Source organism: Bolinopsis microptera, chromosome 10 (assembly GCF_026151205.1).
Source record: "Bolinopsis microptera isolate Bmic1 chromosome 10, MBARI_Bmic_1.0, whole genome shotgun sequence".
In the NCBI taxonomy this organism is placed as follows: domain Eukaryota; kingdom Metazoa; phylum Ctenophora; class Tentaculata; order Lobata; family Bolinopsidae; genus Bolinopsis; species Bolinopsis microptera.
Genome location: NC_087081.1, coordinates 16368700 through 16384687, shown reverse-complemented (window position 1 = coordinate 16384687; position 15988 = coordinate 16368700). Strand labels below are relative to the sequence as shown.

General features: G+C 38.4%; 1 protein-coding gene across 4 annotated transcripts in view; it reads left to right on the top strand.

Moving 5' to 3' along the window:
* The window catches only part of LOC134822096 (F-actin-monooxygenase mical2b-like), a 176776-nt gene extending 163560 nt beyond the window's left edge, over positions 1 to 13216 (top strand). For 3 of the 4 annotated variants that reach the window (XM_063832991.1, XM_063832993.1, XM_063832990.1), the window contains 9 exons: positions 1419 to 1584; positions 1910 to 2042; positions 2208 to 2289; positions 3284 to 3380; positions 3538 to 3605; positions 3890 to 3984; positions 10699 to 10830; positions 12492 to 12560; positions 12718 to 13216. The gene's annotated coding sequence lies outside the window, so the exon portion shown is untranslated. Of the gene's footprint in view, positions 1 to 1418; positions 1585 to 1909; positions 2043 to 2207; positions 2775 to 3283; positions 3381 to 3537; positions 3606 to 3889; positions 3985 to 10698; positions 10831 to 12491; positions 12561 to 12717 lie in introns of those variants that run through there. The other variant, XM_063832992.1, reaches the window with a different exon arrangement.
* The last annotated feature ends 2772 nt before the right edge of the window (positions 13217 to 15988 follow it).

Here is a 15988-nt window from a genome sequence, read left to right as displayed (position 1 = left end):
GCAACAATAAACACCAGGAGATCTAGGAACCACACCCCACCTTAAGTATTATTAGATATTAGAGCAACAATAAACACCAGGAGATCTAGCAACCCCGCCCCACCTTAAGTATTATTAAATATTAGAGCAACAATAAACACCTGGAGATCTAGCAACCACACCCCACCTTAAGTATTATTAAATATTAGAGCAACAATAAACACCAGGAGATCTAGCGACCACACCCCACCTTAAGTATTATTAAATATTAGAGCAACAATAAACACCAGGAGATCTAGCAACCCCGCCCCACCTTAAGTATTATTAAATATTAGAGCAACAATAAACACCAGGAGATCTAGCAACCCCGCCCCACCTTAAGTATTATTAAATATTAGAGCAACAATAAACACCAGGAGATCTAGGAACCACACCCCACCTTAAGTATTATTAAATATTAGAGCATCAATAAACACCAGGAGATCTAGCAACCACACCCCACCTTAAGTATTATTAAATATTAGAGCAACAATAAACACCAGGAGATCTAGTAACCCCACCCCACCTTAAGTATTATTAAATATTAGAGCAACAATAAACACCAGGAGATCTAGTAACCCCACCCCACCTTAAGTATTATTAAATATTAGAGCAACAATAAACACCAGGAGATCTAGCAACCACACCCCACCTTAAGTATTATTAAATATTAGAGCAACAATAAACACCAGGAGATCTAGGAACCACACCCCACCTTAAGTATTATTAAATATTAGAGCAACAATAAACACCAGGAGATCTAGCAACCACACCCCACCTTAAGTATTATTAAATATTAGAGCAACAATAAACACCAGGAGATCTAGCAACCACACCCCACCTTAAGTATTATTAAATATTAGAGCAACAATAAACACCAGGAGATCTAGCAACCACACCCCACCTTAAGTATTATTAAATATTAGAGCAACAATAAACACCAGGAGATCTAGCAACCACACCCCACCTTAAGTATTATTAAATATTGGAGCAACAATAAACACCAGGAGTAACCCCGCCCCACCTTAAGTATTATTAAACATTAGAGCAACAATAAACACCAGGAGATCTAGCAACCACACCCCACCTTAAGTATTATTAGATATAATTAGAGCAACAATAAACACCAGGAGTAACCCCACCCCACCTCAAGTATTATGCCCACAAAGCCATCACCAAGCCATCGCCTCTAAAAATCAAATAATTATTCAGCCAATTCTCTGATTTAATAGTCCATTTCGACATTAAATTGAAACCCCTATAATAGTGATACATGACCTTGTAGAAAAGAGACGAAAACAATCCAACATTTATTGGTATGGGTCTTTCAAACATTCAGCTATTTTCAAACATTTTTTCCTCTGGGATAATAACTGTTTAATGAATATTCCTAATTACAGTGGAAGAAGGAGGGCCCGTGTCAGTTAAAGATCGCATCAAGCTATTAACTCAGAGAGATCTCCAAACCTCAGCTTCCTTCTCAGCCGGGCCCAGAAAGAGAATAGAAGTGTCCACAGATCTGAAGAAGTCAGTCACTAGGGATGGAACCAGAATAGCTGCTGCTAGGTGAGTTGTTTCTGTTGCTAGGTGAGTTGATTCTGCTGTTAAGTGAGTTGTTAAGTGAGTTGTTTCTGTCGTTAAGTGAGTTGTTTCTGTTCCTAGGTGTTAGGTGAGTTGTTTCTGTCGTTAAGTGAGCTGTTTCTGTTGCTAGGTGGGGTGTTTCTGTTGTTAGGTGAGTTGTTTCTGTTGCTAGGTGAGTTGTTTCTGTTGCTAGGTGGGGTGTTTCTGTTGTTAGGTGAGTTGTTTCTGTTGCTAGGTGAGTTGTTTCTGTCGTTAGGTCAGTTTTGAACCACTAAACCAGATTCACGTCTGATAACAGAATATTTCACAGAGGATCAGTGGAAGCGGACTCTACACCAGCTAACAAGTTCACACGAGAGAAAAACATTCGTAGGAAGCGACTCCGTATGAAACCAACTAACAAGATGAATCAACGTCGCCTGGCGCAGGCTCAAACCATTCAGGTATTTTAGTCGTGACGTAACGTGGTTATATGATGACGACACGTGGTTATATGATGTAAACTGTAATTAATGTTCATAAAGACACGCGTCAGTTAGATTCCGTGTATTCTGTATTTTCATCAGTCCAGGACTACGAAACTAAACTCTAAATTTAAATTCATTTAGCGGGATCGAAGTTTGTTGGAACAAAAGATGAATGAATTCGAAAACACGGCCGCCGAAATTGAGATGTTGCTAAGAGATAGTGGTAAGTGAAAATACTCGTCGTGCTTACGTCACGTGATATTTATTTTTGACGTAAACTAATTGTGTAATGACGTCACGTGATTTTGTTATGACGTCATGTGTGATTTGATGTGATCACGTGGCAGTACGATTATGTGTTTCATTAAGTGTCATTGCTTAATTTTAAGAGCTTATTAAATTATTTTGTATTTTTTCAAATGTAAGTTTTTCAGTTATTGTAACTGTTTTTATATTCTTCATATTTTCGGCAGCTCAGTTGGTACACATTTTAGTGGTCAGTCTTAATGGTATTTTTTACAGCTTAGGAATATCTTATGGGTATTTGGTGCGGAATTTAATGTTTATTAAGTGTGTTTTTAGAGTTTTCAGTAAGTTATTGAATTGAAATAAGTTATTTTTTTGTCTTCTGTTAAGTTTTTCGTTTGTAAATAGCAAATAACCTTCATTGTTACCTCCTTATATGGGCAACACGTGCCTCCCTCTGTAGTTGATGGATGTTTTACTTTATGTTGTTTGTCATCAAATAAGAGATTACTGTTACGATGCTCAGCACTGCTAATCTTCTCTTTTGATATTTGAAATATATGTGATTAAGAGAAATCACAAATTCCGACTGTATGCATGTATTCTTTACAAGCCTATTTACCAAGCATTAAAATCGGTTTAACTTTTCGTATAGCATGATTCCCAACATTCGTGTTTCAAGAAAATCTCCTTATATGGGCCTCACGTGCCTTGTAAAGGTAGCGCTGAAAAGCTGCCCCTCAATTCCTAAACATGAGGTAAACTTTAGAATTTAAAATGTGGTAATCATCCTGTTCCACTCTTCTCTCCCAGACTGTTTAGTGTTTACTTCGACTATAAGCCCACCAATCGTCTCCATTATATGTGTTTCAAGTGTCAATATTTTGTCTAATAATTGTAAAAAGCTGTAGAGTAGTTTTTTAACAATAATTAAATATTAATTACTCATTAATTATGTTTCCATGACTCAGGTAACGACGATAAGGGCTTACTGTCACAGTTCCTTGAGCTTGTTAACATGAAGAACGAAATGACAAGACGTGAAAACGAGCTCCACCTTTGCGAAAAGTAATGACAGATTTTCAAATAAATTCTCCAATTGACTTAATCGATTGCAAACCGATCGAATAAAGTGCTTCATTAATTACTTGATAAATTCGTATTATTTATTTTATAAATAAATACTTATTGATAACTATTATTATTAACAACATTCCAATCGCAGGTATCTGCAACTTATGGATGAACAAGATCAGATAGAACGAGACTTAAGATATCTCCTGGAAATGAAGGGTAAATTAAAAACTTTGCAGTCTCAATTTCTTTTAGATAATATAATCTTATGATAATAGCGTGAGCCTATATCAGCCCTGGCTAGAATAGCTTATACCGTACCTTCTTCTAAATATAACTGAAGGAATGTTTATTTAAGTGATGCCTAAAGACGTTAATTCAGAAACTTCCGATTAAAATGGGTTTAATTAATGGTCCAATACACACACTGAACTATAATTTTCAACATTTTTATTTGTATTATCCATTAGTGGAGTGTTAATTAATTGATTAATTAATTACAGAGGCTGAGAAACAAGATGAAGACTATTTAGAAGAGGAGGAACTGATTTTAAAGAAGTTCGATGTTGTGAATAAACGGGATTACCTGCTTACTCAGGTTTACTTCGATTATAAGTGACGTAATAGTGACGTAATAGTTAATTATGTTCGATGTTGTGAATAAACGGGATTACCTGCTTACTCAGGTTTACTTGAATTATAAGCCGACCAATAGTGACGTAATAGTGACGTAATAGTTAATTATGTTACCATTAATTATGTTCGATGCTGTGAATAAACGGGATTACCTGCTTACTCAGGTTACAAACACTCAATGTTTCCTTGTGTTGCTGATAATCAACGTAACGTTAAACAACACGCTCGTGACTCAAATTACTTCCTCTATTCGACAAACAAAATAGCAAAACAGCGTCCTGTGTTTGACAAGCGACATAACAAAACATTCCCCTGTGTTCGACAAGTGACATTACAAAACGTTCCCTGTTTTTGACAGGTGACATTACAAAAAATTTCCTTGTGTTTGACAAACGATATTACAAAACATTCCCCTGTGTTTGACAAGCGACATTACCCTGTGTTTGACAAGTGACATAACCAAGCATTTCCCTGTGTTTGACAAGTGACATTACAAAACGTTCCCTGTTTTTGACAAGTGACATAACAAAACATTCCCTGTTTTTGACAGGTGACATTGCAAAACATTTCCGTGTGTTTGACAAACGATATTACAAAAGATTCCCCTGTGTTTGACAAGCGACATTACCCTGTGTTTGACAAGCGACATTAAAAACAATCCCCTGTGTTTGACAAGTGACATAACAAAGCATTTCCCTGTGTTTGACAAGCGACATAACAAAACGTTCCCTGTGTTTGACAAGCGACATAACAAAGCATTTCCCTGTGTTTGACAAGCGACATTAAAAACAATCCCCTGTGTTTGACAAGTGACATTGCAAAACATTACCATGTGTTTGACAAGCGACATTATCCTGTGTTTGACAAGTGACATAACAAAACATTTCCCTGTGTTTGACAAGTGACATTACAAAACATTTCCCTGTGTTCGACAAGCGACATTACCCTGCGTTTGACAAGCGACATAACAAAACATTTCCCTGTGTTTGACAAGCGACATAACAAAACATTTCCCTGTGTTCGAGAAGTGACATTACAAAACATTCCCCTGTGTTCGACAAGCGACATTACAAAACATTCCCCTGTGTTCGACAAGCGATATTACAAAACATTCCCCTGTGTTCGAGAAGTGACATTACAAAACATTCCCCTGTGTTCGACAAGCGACATTACAAAACATTCCCCTGTGTTCGACAAGCGACATTACCCTGCGTTTGACAAGCGACATTACAAAACATTCCCCTGTGTTTGACAAGTGACATAACAAAACATTTCCCTGTGTTTGACAAGTGACATAACAAAACATTTCCCTGTGTTTGACAAGTGACGTTACCCTGCGTTCGACAAGCGACATTACAAAACATTCCCTGTGTTTGACAAGTGACATTGCAAAACATTTCCCTGTGTTTTACAAGTGACATTACAAAGCATTTCCCTGTGTTCGACAAGTGACATAACAAAACATTTCCCTGTGTTTGACAAGTGACATTGCAAAACATTTCCCTGTGTTTGACAAGCGACATTACAAAACATTTCCCTGTGTTCGACAAGTGACATAACAAAACATTTCCCTGTGTTTGACAAGTGACATTGTAAAACATTTCCCTGTGTTTGACAAGTGACATAACAAAACATTTCCCTGTGTTTGACAAGCGACATAACAAAACATTTCCCTGTGTTAGACAAGTGACATTGCAAAACATTTCCCTGTGTTCGACAAGTGACATTACAAAACATTTCCCTGTGTTTGACAAGTGACATTACAAAACATTTCCCTGTGTTTGACAAGTGAAATTACAAAACATTTCCCTTTGTTTGACAAGTGACATTACAAAACATTTCCCTGTGTTTGACAAGCGACATTACAAAACATTTCCCTGTGTTTGACAAGCGACATAACAAAACATTACCCTGTGTTTGACAAGCGACATAACAAAACATTTCCTTGTGTTTGAGAAGTGACATTACAAAACATTTCCCTGTGTTTGACAAGCGACATAACAAAACATTCCCCTGTGTTCGACAAGCGACATTACAAAACATTTCCCTGTGTTTGACAAGTGACATAACAAAACATTACCCTGTGTTTGACAAGCGACATAACAAAACATTCCCCTGTGTTCGACAAGCGACATTACAAAACATTCCCCTATGTTTGACAAGTGACATAACAAAACATTTCCCTGTGTTTGACAAGCGACATAACAAAACATTACCCTGTGTTTGACAAGCGACATAACAAAACATTCCCCTGTGTTCGACAAGCGACATTACAAAACATTCCCCTGTGTTTGACAAGTGACATAACAAAACATTTCCCTGTGTTTGACAAGTGACATAACAAAACATTTCCCTGTGTTTGAAAAGTGACATTACAAAACATTTCCCTGTGTTTGAGAAGTGACATTGCAAAACATTACCCTGTGTTTGAGAAGTGACCTTAGAAAACATTTCCCTGTGCTTGACAAGAGATTTTTATAATCTCAGGAAATAGTGATCGTGTAACTTATAACCTCTCCTATTTCAATGACCATAGTACACCCTTTACGAGGTGCCACTATTAAGTACAGTAATCTGTTCTGGGTGATTCCAGTTTAAACAGATGAGGTGCAACAAAAAACTATGGATCTAGACCAGTAAAGGTCGACAAAAAACTACCAGGTTCGAGGGGCCAGCTACCCTTCAACCTTAAAATAGCTACTGAAACATCAATGAATAACCAAAAGTGGAGTGACTCTCGGAGTTCAAGGAGGGGTGTAGCCAGGATGAAGTGCTCTGGGCAAAGCCGCAAGGACCCCAGTGTGCAGATGAGAACAAAGAAGTCGCCTTATTTCAACAGTGTTATTAGTTCACAGCATATCACTCATGTGGACTCGGAGAAGGGGAGAGCACTCCCGTGCAACTTTATCAAACACAGCATTAATGTGGGAACGTGGAATGTGTTATCATTGGAGAGCAGTTCCTCAAAGCTGTATGAATTGTCACAGAATATGTCAGCATATAAAATGGATGTCTTGGGGCTGACAGAGACGCACAGACCCGGCACTGGTGAGGTTACCTTGGATGATGGGTCCCTCTTTATTAACTCAGGAAGAAGTGATGGGTACAGACGACAAGGGGTAGGTTTAGTCCTCTCGAAGAAGACTAAAAATTCATTGATTTCATACAGTCCGATATCAGAACGTATTCTTGCAGCGAGGTTGCACAGTCGACATATCAACATTTCGATTGTGATAGCTTATGCTCCAACTGAGGATGCAGCAGTCGGGGTAAAGGATGACTTTTATCAGCAGCTATCTGGGGCATTTGATGAACTACCAGCTCATGACGTGAAGTTTTTACTTGGAGATCTAAATGCTCGCATTGGCCAAGATAACTCAGCTTGGTCCGGTGTGATTGGTAAGCATTCTCTTCACGTTTCATCAAATGACAACGGCCTTCGACTATTAGATTTCTGTGCATTACATCAGTTGACAATCGGTGGGACGCTTTTCCAGCATCGTGATATTCATAAAGGAAGTTGGAAGTCTCCAGATGGCCGCACAGTAAATCAGATTGACCATGTCTGTATTTCTACCAAGTGGAGTCACTCTCTACTTGACGTAAGATCATGCAGGGGTGCAGACATTGGCTCCGATCATTATTTGGTTCGGAGTCAATTTAGAGTCAAACTTATGGCAGTTCAAAAAATGAACGCCTCTCGTAGGATATCTCCAGCAATTGAGAATCTTAGAGATCAGTCCAAGGTTGAAGAGTACTGCATTGCTCTTCAAAATCGTTTTAGCTGCCTACCAATGGAGGAGAATCTTGATGGAGAATGGACATTAGTTAAGGATACTATTAAAGAAGTGTCTATGGAGGTACTGGGTGAGCGCCCCCGGCGCAGAAAGCAGCAGCATTTGTCTCAGGAGACAAAAACCCTTATTGCAGAACGCAGTAAGATTAAACAGATGGCGCCTAGTGACAACAACAATAGGAGCGAGTATTCTCGGGCCAACAAACTTGTCAAAAAGAGCTGCAGGAAAGACGACGAGAATTGGGCTCTTAGAGTTGCAGCAGATCTGGAAACAGCTGCTGTCCATGGCCGTCAAAGGGAAGTCTGGCAACGGATAAAAACACTGTCCGGTAAGAAGAATCGAAAATCAACTGCTGTAAGAGACAAATCCGGGAAGTTGATTGCTGATCCCTCTGCTCAGAGAGAGAGATGGGGAGAACATTTTTCGGAGCTATTAAACCCTCCTCCCACGAATGCGGATATGTCTGACCTGGACCATCTTGAAGTGGTTCCATGCTTTCCTTATCTTGGTGATGGTGATGATCCCCCCACAAGACTTGAGATTTTAAACTGTCTCAAAAAATTGAAGAACCACAAAAGTGCTGGGATTGACGAAATCTCTAATGAGCAGTTAAAGTATGGGGCAAGTGGTCTTGTGGATAGGATGGAGAAATTGTTCTCTAAAGTTTGGAATTCAGAAGAAGTGCCTGACGACTGGTTGAAAGGCATCGTGATAATTGTACCAAAGAAGGGTGATACCTCTCATTGCTCCAATAATAGGGGGATCACTCTAAGATCTACAGCATTTAAACTGTATCAAATCATCATATTACAACGCATGAGTGACGGTTTAGAAAGTTTGCTACGAGACAATCAGTGTGGGTTTAGAAAGAACAGATCATGCATTGATCAGATTTATTCACTCCGCACTATTATACATAACTGCATTGAATATAATCTCCCCCTGTATGTAAATTTTGTGGACTTCAAGGCAGCTTTTGATTCCATCGACAGGAATTATATTTGGAAAGCTTTCAGTCATTATGGCCTGCCATGTAAATACATTCGAATAATACAGGCATTCTTTAATGGAACTGTTAGTGCTGTTAGACACAATGGTGAACTATCAGAATGGTTTGAAGTAAGTTCAGGCAGTGGCCAAGGAGACATTCAGGGTCCCCCACTTTTTAATGTCTGCCTCAATGTGGCTGCTGAGAGAACAGAAAGCAACAAAGTGGTGTCCCACGGAGCGGTTCTTCAAAGATCTATCAGTCCGCTTGTTGATGATATCACTGTGTTAGATACAGATTATGCAGATGACATGGCTGTACTGGATAACAGCGAGGAAGGTCTTCAAGAAACAACTGACCTTTTGTGTATGTATGGTGCCCAGGGAGGTCTTAGAATCAATGGTAAAAAGACTGAGGCTATGGTCATTGGTAAAGCAACCTCTCAACGGCCATACACGAAAGAAGCCACAGTGAACATCACTGTTGAAGACACGCCAGTGCAGCAAGTTAGTGACTTTACGTAGTTAGGTACAATTATTTCCAGCGACGGTACTATCGACCGTGAGCTGTCAGCTAGGATTCAGAAAGCTTCCGGAGCCTTCAATCAACTGAGTAATATATGGAAAAACCGCAACATCCAGTCTTATACAAAGATCAGGATTTATAAGGCAGCGGTTTTGACAATATTGTTATATGGTAGTGAGGTTTGGAACACAACCAAAAAGCAGCTACATCGCTTTGAGGTGTTCCATCAGCGTTGCTTGAGGAGAATACTTAGGATAAGATGGCTCGATCGGGTTAGAAACACTGAAGTGCTGGAGCGTGCAAAGATAAATCCAGTAGAGACGTACATAGGAGCAAACCGCCTGCGTTGGTTTGGCCATGTCACCAGAATGCCAGACACTAGGCTTCCTAAGTACCTGCTTAACTGGACCCCTGCCCATGGGAGAAGATCTAGGGGCCGTCCAAGAAAGAACTGGAGGAAATGTTTGCTGGAAGATGCTGCATTGTTTACAGGAAACACTGACATAGACCTAGAAGGAGCGAGCGAGATGGCTAGTGACCGCAAACTTTGGAGGGAGATGATACGTCACAAACGGGAGTTCATTGGTGCAGGCCACTCGAATGATTGAGGAGACCTAATCAAGTACAAGTAAGTAGTGCTTGACAAGTGACATTGCAAAACATTCCCCTGTGTTCGACAAGCGACATTACAAAACATTCCCCTGTGTTTGACAAGCGACATAACAAAGCATTACCCTGTGTTTGAGAAGTGACATTGCAAAACATTGCCCTGTGTTTGAGAAGTGACATTACAAAACATTACCCTGTGTTTGACAAGCGACATTTCAAAACATTTCCCTGTGTTTGACAAGTGACATTACAAAACATTACCCTGTGTTTGACAAGTGACATCGCAAAACATTCCCCTGTGTTTGACAAGCGACATAACAAAGCATTACCCTGTGTTTGAGAAGTGACATTGCAAAACATTACCCTGTGTTTGAGAAGTGACATTACAAAACATTACCCTGTGTTTGACAAGCGACATTTCAAAACATTACCCTGTGTTTGACAAGTGACATTACAAAACATTACCCTGTGTTTGACAAGTGACATTGCAAAACATTACCCTGTGTTTGAGAAGTGACATTACAAAACATTACCCTGTGTTTGACAAGCGACATTGCAAAACATTTCCCTGTGTTTGACAAGCGACATTGCAAAACATTCCCCTGTGTTTGACAAGCGACATAACAAAGCATTACCCTGTGTTTGAGAAGTGACATTGCAAAACATTACCCTGTGTTTGACAAGCGACATTGCAAAACATTTCCCTGTTTTTGACAAGTGACATTACAAAGCATTTCCCTAATAATTGACATTACAGCTGGACGAGAATAAGAGAAGGGAGGAGGAGGAAAACAAGATGATTGAGGAGATGTTGGTCAGCAAGGGCATGTCCTCGAAACAGTACTCCTACAACACAGAGAGCTTCATAACTATTGAGTCACTGCTCGAGGTCAGTGTTCTATAACATAACAACATAAGTTTCTGGGTTTTAGGGATCACTACGAGAGCAAGTTCAAAATATGCAAAATGATTGAGGTCAGATAAAGTAGGTAATATCACTTCCAGGGATGGTTAGAGCGTGACTAACGTGGTTAGTAGGGTAAGTAGCTAAGTAGTGTAGTGAGGTAGGTAAGTAGTGAAGACTGGATAACCTGGAGATCAGTGTCTGGTTTTTCTTTACTTCCTCGGTTCCGGCGACTGGCCTTTAGAGCTTATACTACTAAATATAGGCTTTTAAACGCCAGCGTGTGGTGTGGTGTGATGTTTTGTGGTGTGGTGTGGTGTGGTGTGGTGTGGTGTGGTGTGGTGTGGTGTGGTGTGGTGTGATGGTGTGATGGTGTGATGGTGTGATGGTGTGGTGTGGTGTGGTTAATAAATTCCGTTCCAAGAAGCACTTGCAGGCAACATTATCATTGTTATTAGAACAGAAAATGTTAAGTCTTTCTAATCTTCATATAATAAACCTGAAATATTGTAGGGAGGTGGTGCATATTATTTCTGCCGTCATGTACCAATACGAATAAATGCGCCAAATTCCCTCAATATTTCAGGTTCATCTTTCCTTTTTGTCTCTACAATCGATTATTGTAATCTGTATAGCATTCTGTTCTGTCTTTTTCTGTAACTTATTTTAAGCACCTTATTTCGCAGCCTGATGGTCATAAACCTAACAAAGTAAGTTGAGGATAATTAATTAAAGATAATTTTGTTGAAAAATGCACGGAATGTTAATTTATAGATAAATGTTTGTCTGCTGTAAAGCTCTATGTGCGAGCCATGAATTAAACAGTCCATACTGGGTACCGTTTCCGTGCAGAATCAGTCACTTTTAAAGTTGGTTATAGAGTGGAAGACTCCGCATCACAAACCGTTATATTAGATTAGTTGCACTTTCTGTACCAACGAAAAAGTGATACATATTTTGGTAGAAAGACGTGAATTTTCAAAAGTAAAGACAGTTTCCGACGGAGCATGGTGTTTGGGGATGGTTGGTTATGTTGCCTAATACCACCTTTTGTTATAATAGTTGTGTCGTATTTCATTCACTGATATACTGATCAGACGTTTTTCAGCCAATTAACGCATGCTGTTATTCTCAATGTTATCATGAATATCACAATTGCATGTGTTACACAAGTCACAAATCTTAACTGAATTGACGTATGCAAAGAGACATAATGAAGGCATATTATGCCTTCATGTCACAAGTTTTATCAGGAGATACTAAAGCATTTTTTCATTTCGTTACTGTCACCAAGATGTAACTAGGTCGAACGGAAAAAACTAATTTCTCCGTTCGACCTAGTTACATCTTGGTGACAGGCACAGTTTACTCTCTGAAGATACATTCTATCTGATAGGAGATGCACACGGTGATAATTATCACTATTAAGTTATATTTAATAACAGTATCTCCAATCTGGGTCACACCCCCTCACGGCAGCTATCATATCTTCTATCACATATAATCATGTGTCCAACACGTGGCTTACTATTCTCGTTGGATTGCTCATTTGTTCTGACGTTTGCTGATTGGAAATAACATTATACGGCACGTGATGTGGGAGTAATCACAGCACGCAGATCTTATAATATTTCCTTGTGTTTCAGCCTGATGACGAGAAGCCTGATGATGAGGTGGAAGACACTTTGGAAATGTTCGAACAGGAAACCGCTCAGGTTTTTAATATTTAATATCTTAGATTCTCTTAATTCTAGCATTTTGAAAAATTAAACTTTACCATATCACATTTCCAGATAAGAATATTTTTCATGTTCACATAATTGTGTTGAAATTCTACTCGGCATTTGTAATTAAAATTATGCACCAACTCAGGTTCAGCGGAGAAATAAAAAAGGCCGTAAAGACGGAGACGAAAATGCGATTTCTCGTTTCTTCAACAGAATGAGCTTATTCAATTGAAATGGCGTCACAATGTGACAAATCACGTGACTCTTCGAAAAATGTAATGTATTATTATATGTTATACTTTTCCATTTTAATTTGACTTGAAATGTTTTTATTGTAAAAGTTTTTCTGATTCTGATTTTTGGGGTTTTATATTATACTTTCTGTATTTATAGTGAAGAGTTTTCCGTAGATGATTTGTTACGTAGCCTTTTTAGCGAACTTTTACGATTTTTATATTAAAATCAAGATCGATGTTATTTAATGAATAATTGTGAAATGATTAAATTATCCCAGCAGTCAGTATGCTAGTCAGAGTTAATTCAAATTAATTGCAGCCAATTTAAATTGTAAAATAATTGAACTTATTTTCTGAAACAATCTGATTTATGAAAATTTGCCCTGGGACACTGCGGCACAATCCTCATTTCAATTTCAATTTGATTTTTGCATGAGTATTTGGTATTTTCGGTTCAATGTTGAGCCTGAGGCAGTATATTAGTGTTGATATTTAATTAATATTTCTGACTTATCAATTTATAAGTTTTTCAAAATGTTGAACGTTATCCTTAAAGACCAGTAGGTTTTATCGCAGCTATGTTATTACTATTAGTCCTCGGTATACCTTTTGCTGGAGAATAAAGTTTGTTGTTTTCCAAATTTCTATAACGAAGAGTGGTACTGGTATAGAACACTCTGTGTTTGACATGTGACACGTACCGAGCTTCAGTGACCCACTCTGTGACGGTATTTTTATTTTGCAATTCAAAGCTGAGATATTATAATTTTTTTCACTGGAAATTGAATTTCGTTGTGAATAACAAGTTACGACTCTCTTATTTTGTCACTTGGGAAAAGATTTGGATTACATAATATTTATTGATTAAATAAATAATCAATAATCAATTCTAATTATCGAACAATGAACATGCTATGATAATTGTATCTGACATCAGTAGAAACGTCTCAAACTACTAAAATTACGTTTTGAAAAATTGAGTTTATAACAAGGATCTTTCACATATTACGTCATCAAGTTTATCGTTTATTTTCAGGGTTAGAAATTGAAACGAAATATTTTAGTTTCATCAGTATATGCACTATGCAGAGTGCATTATGATTAATGGATATTCGATAAAATATGTGAAAAAGTACGCTTAACTTATGAATTATAAACTCATTTCACATGTCATTTTACATGCTGAAAAATCTCACTATAAATTTTAATAAGACCTCCAAATTTCAATAAAGTATTCAGTGTTCTTCATGTGTTTGATAACACGGTAACAGCTACAAGTTGGTCGATTAATTACAACCTACTATAAATCTAGCATATCCTTATACATGCAAAGGAACGCTTCACCAGCACTTAATTTCTGAGCTTAAAAGCAACCTTGGACTCCTACGCAAGGGTTTGCCTAGGACCCCAATACAGTCGTCATCAGTACTGTATGTGGCGGTATCGGCAACAGAACCACTGGCACTGATCCAACATCACGTCATGCAGTCTGAGCAGAATCCTGCGTCCGGGTGAGGACACGAGGCTCCTGAGGGGGAATACTGTTAGATATTATATTTAATGAGTTAATGTTATGAAGTTATGAGATTCGGTAACTTATAACACCGCAAACAGCGAACTTATACAATTACAGTAGTGAGATGCATGACAGGTGAACTAAAACTATAATTTGTAAAGGGTACAAGAGATTAAAATTAAAATATCATCAAATTTGATGATATTTTAATGGAAAATGCTGAAGAGGATGCAACGGTTAATTAATTAACCGTTGCATCCTCTTCAGCATTTTCCACCGTGACAAGACCATGAACAGGCAGTTTTCTTGTCGCACTGGTAACCTCCACCTTGACGGATATTACTCGTCTAAATTTCTTCGAAGTAGCGCGCGCCGCTTTCTTCTCGAAATGTCTGGCCTGATGGCAAGTGCTACAAAGTAGCGTGCGCCGGGCCAGACCATTAACAATGGTCAAGCCGCACGAGAAATCCCTTTATCGTCCTGACGATACAGGGGAGCCGCGCACTCGTGCGCGGCGGGTCATACAACGTATGACAAAGATTGCAGGGATACAAGTTAATTGACTATAGTAATAGTGGCCATTCAAATTAATGCTTGTATATTTGGTGCACATAATGTGTATATTCAGTGAAAATATTTTGTGCATATTTAATTTTTAACAACAAATTTATTTCTACTTTAATTCAGAAAATTATCTTTACCATAATTCAAAAAATTATTTTTGTCTGTCTAGTGTCTGTATGTACGACCGCCCACGTGCAAATCAGACGATAATAATAGGAAGTTGCGTAGTTACCATGGTAACGAGTATGGTGTCCCATATGAGTCAACTTTAAAAACAAACAACAAAAATTTTTAAAAATTAGAAAGAAATAAAAAAATTTTAAAAAAATAAAAAATCCAGGTGAAATCAAGACCGAAAATTTTTACCCTCGTAGTGCATTTTAGTGTAATGTGTAGGCTGGTTGCAGCGATCTTTAAGCAGAGTTTAGTAGTCATGTTTTAGTTAGGATATTGCAGTTAAGTGAAGAAAAACCGTTAGGATTAGTGTAGATTTAGAGTAGTTAGGCTTAGAGATTTGTGTAAAGTAGGGCACGTGATAGTCGGGCGTGTAGGTTTTGTTATAGTTTTATGGCTGGGCCGAGCCGCGCGGTACCACGTGGGTGACCACGTGGTATCACGTGGCGCGGGTCGTTAACGCAGTTCTGGACACGTTGGAGTCAGTTCTGGAAAAGCTCTTTAGGTGACGTGTTTAATCAAAGTGTTAACCGCTGATCTAGAACGCCCAACGTGGCCCGTCTTGCCACAGTTTAAGTTGTGATTGTTGATAATATCTTTATATTCATCATTCGAACGTTATTACTCGATTCAACTGTTTCCTTTGTTCAACTCTAGCGTAGGAACGAATTGTACCACATTATACCGTTCAAATTAAAGTTGCCTCACCTATTTCCGTGTGGGGTAAATTAGTAAGCTTTCGATACTCGAAGATCGTGTTTCAGTCAATTCAGAGTAAGTGCAAGTTCTAAGAGTTTAGTGTTTCTACTAGCGTTCGTAACGAGTTTATATTTCCCATTTGATTCATATTCTCGATATTAACACCTTAGTATCCCTTTCTGTTAATTCCGTGTACGGTACTAGAATATCGTATTTGTTATATTAAC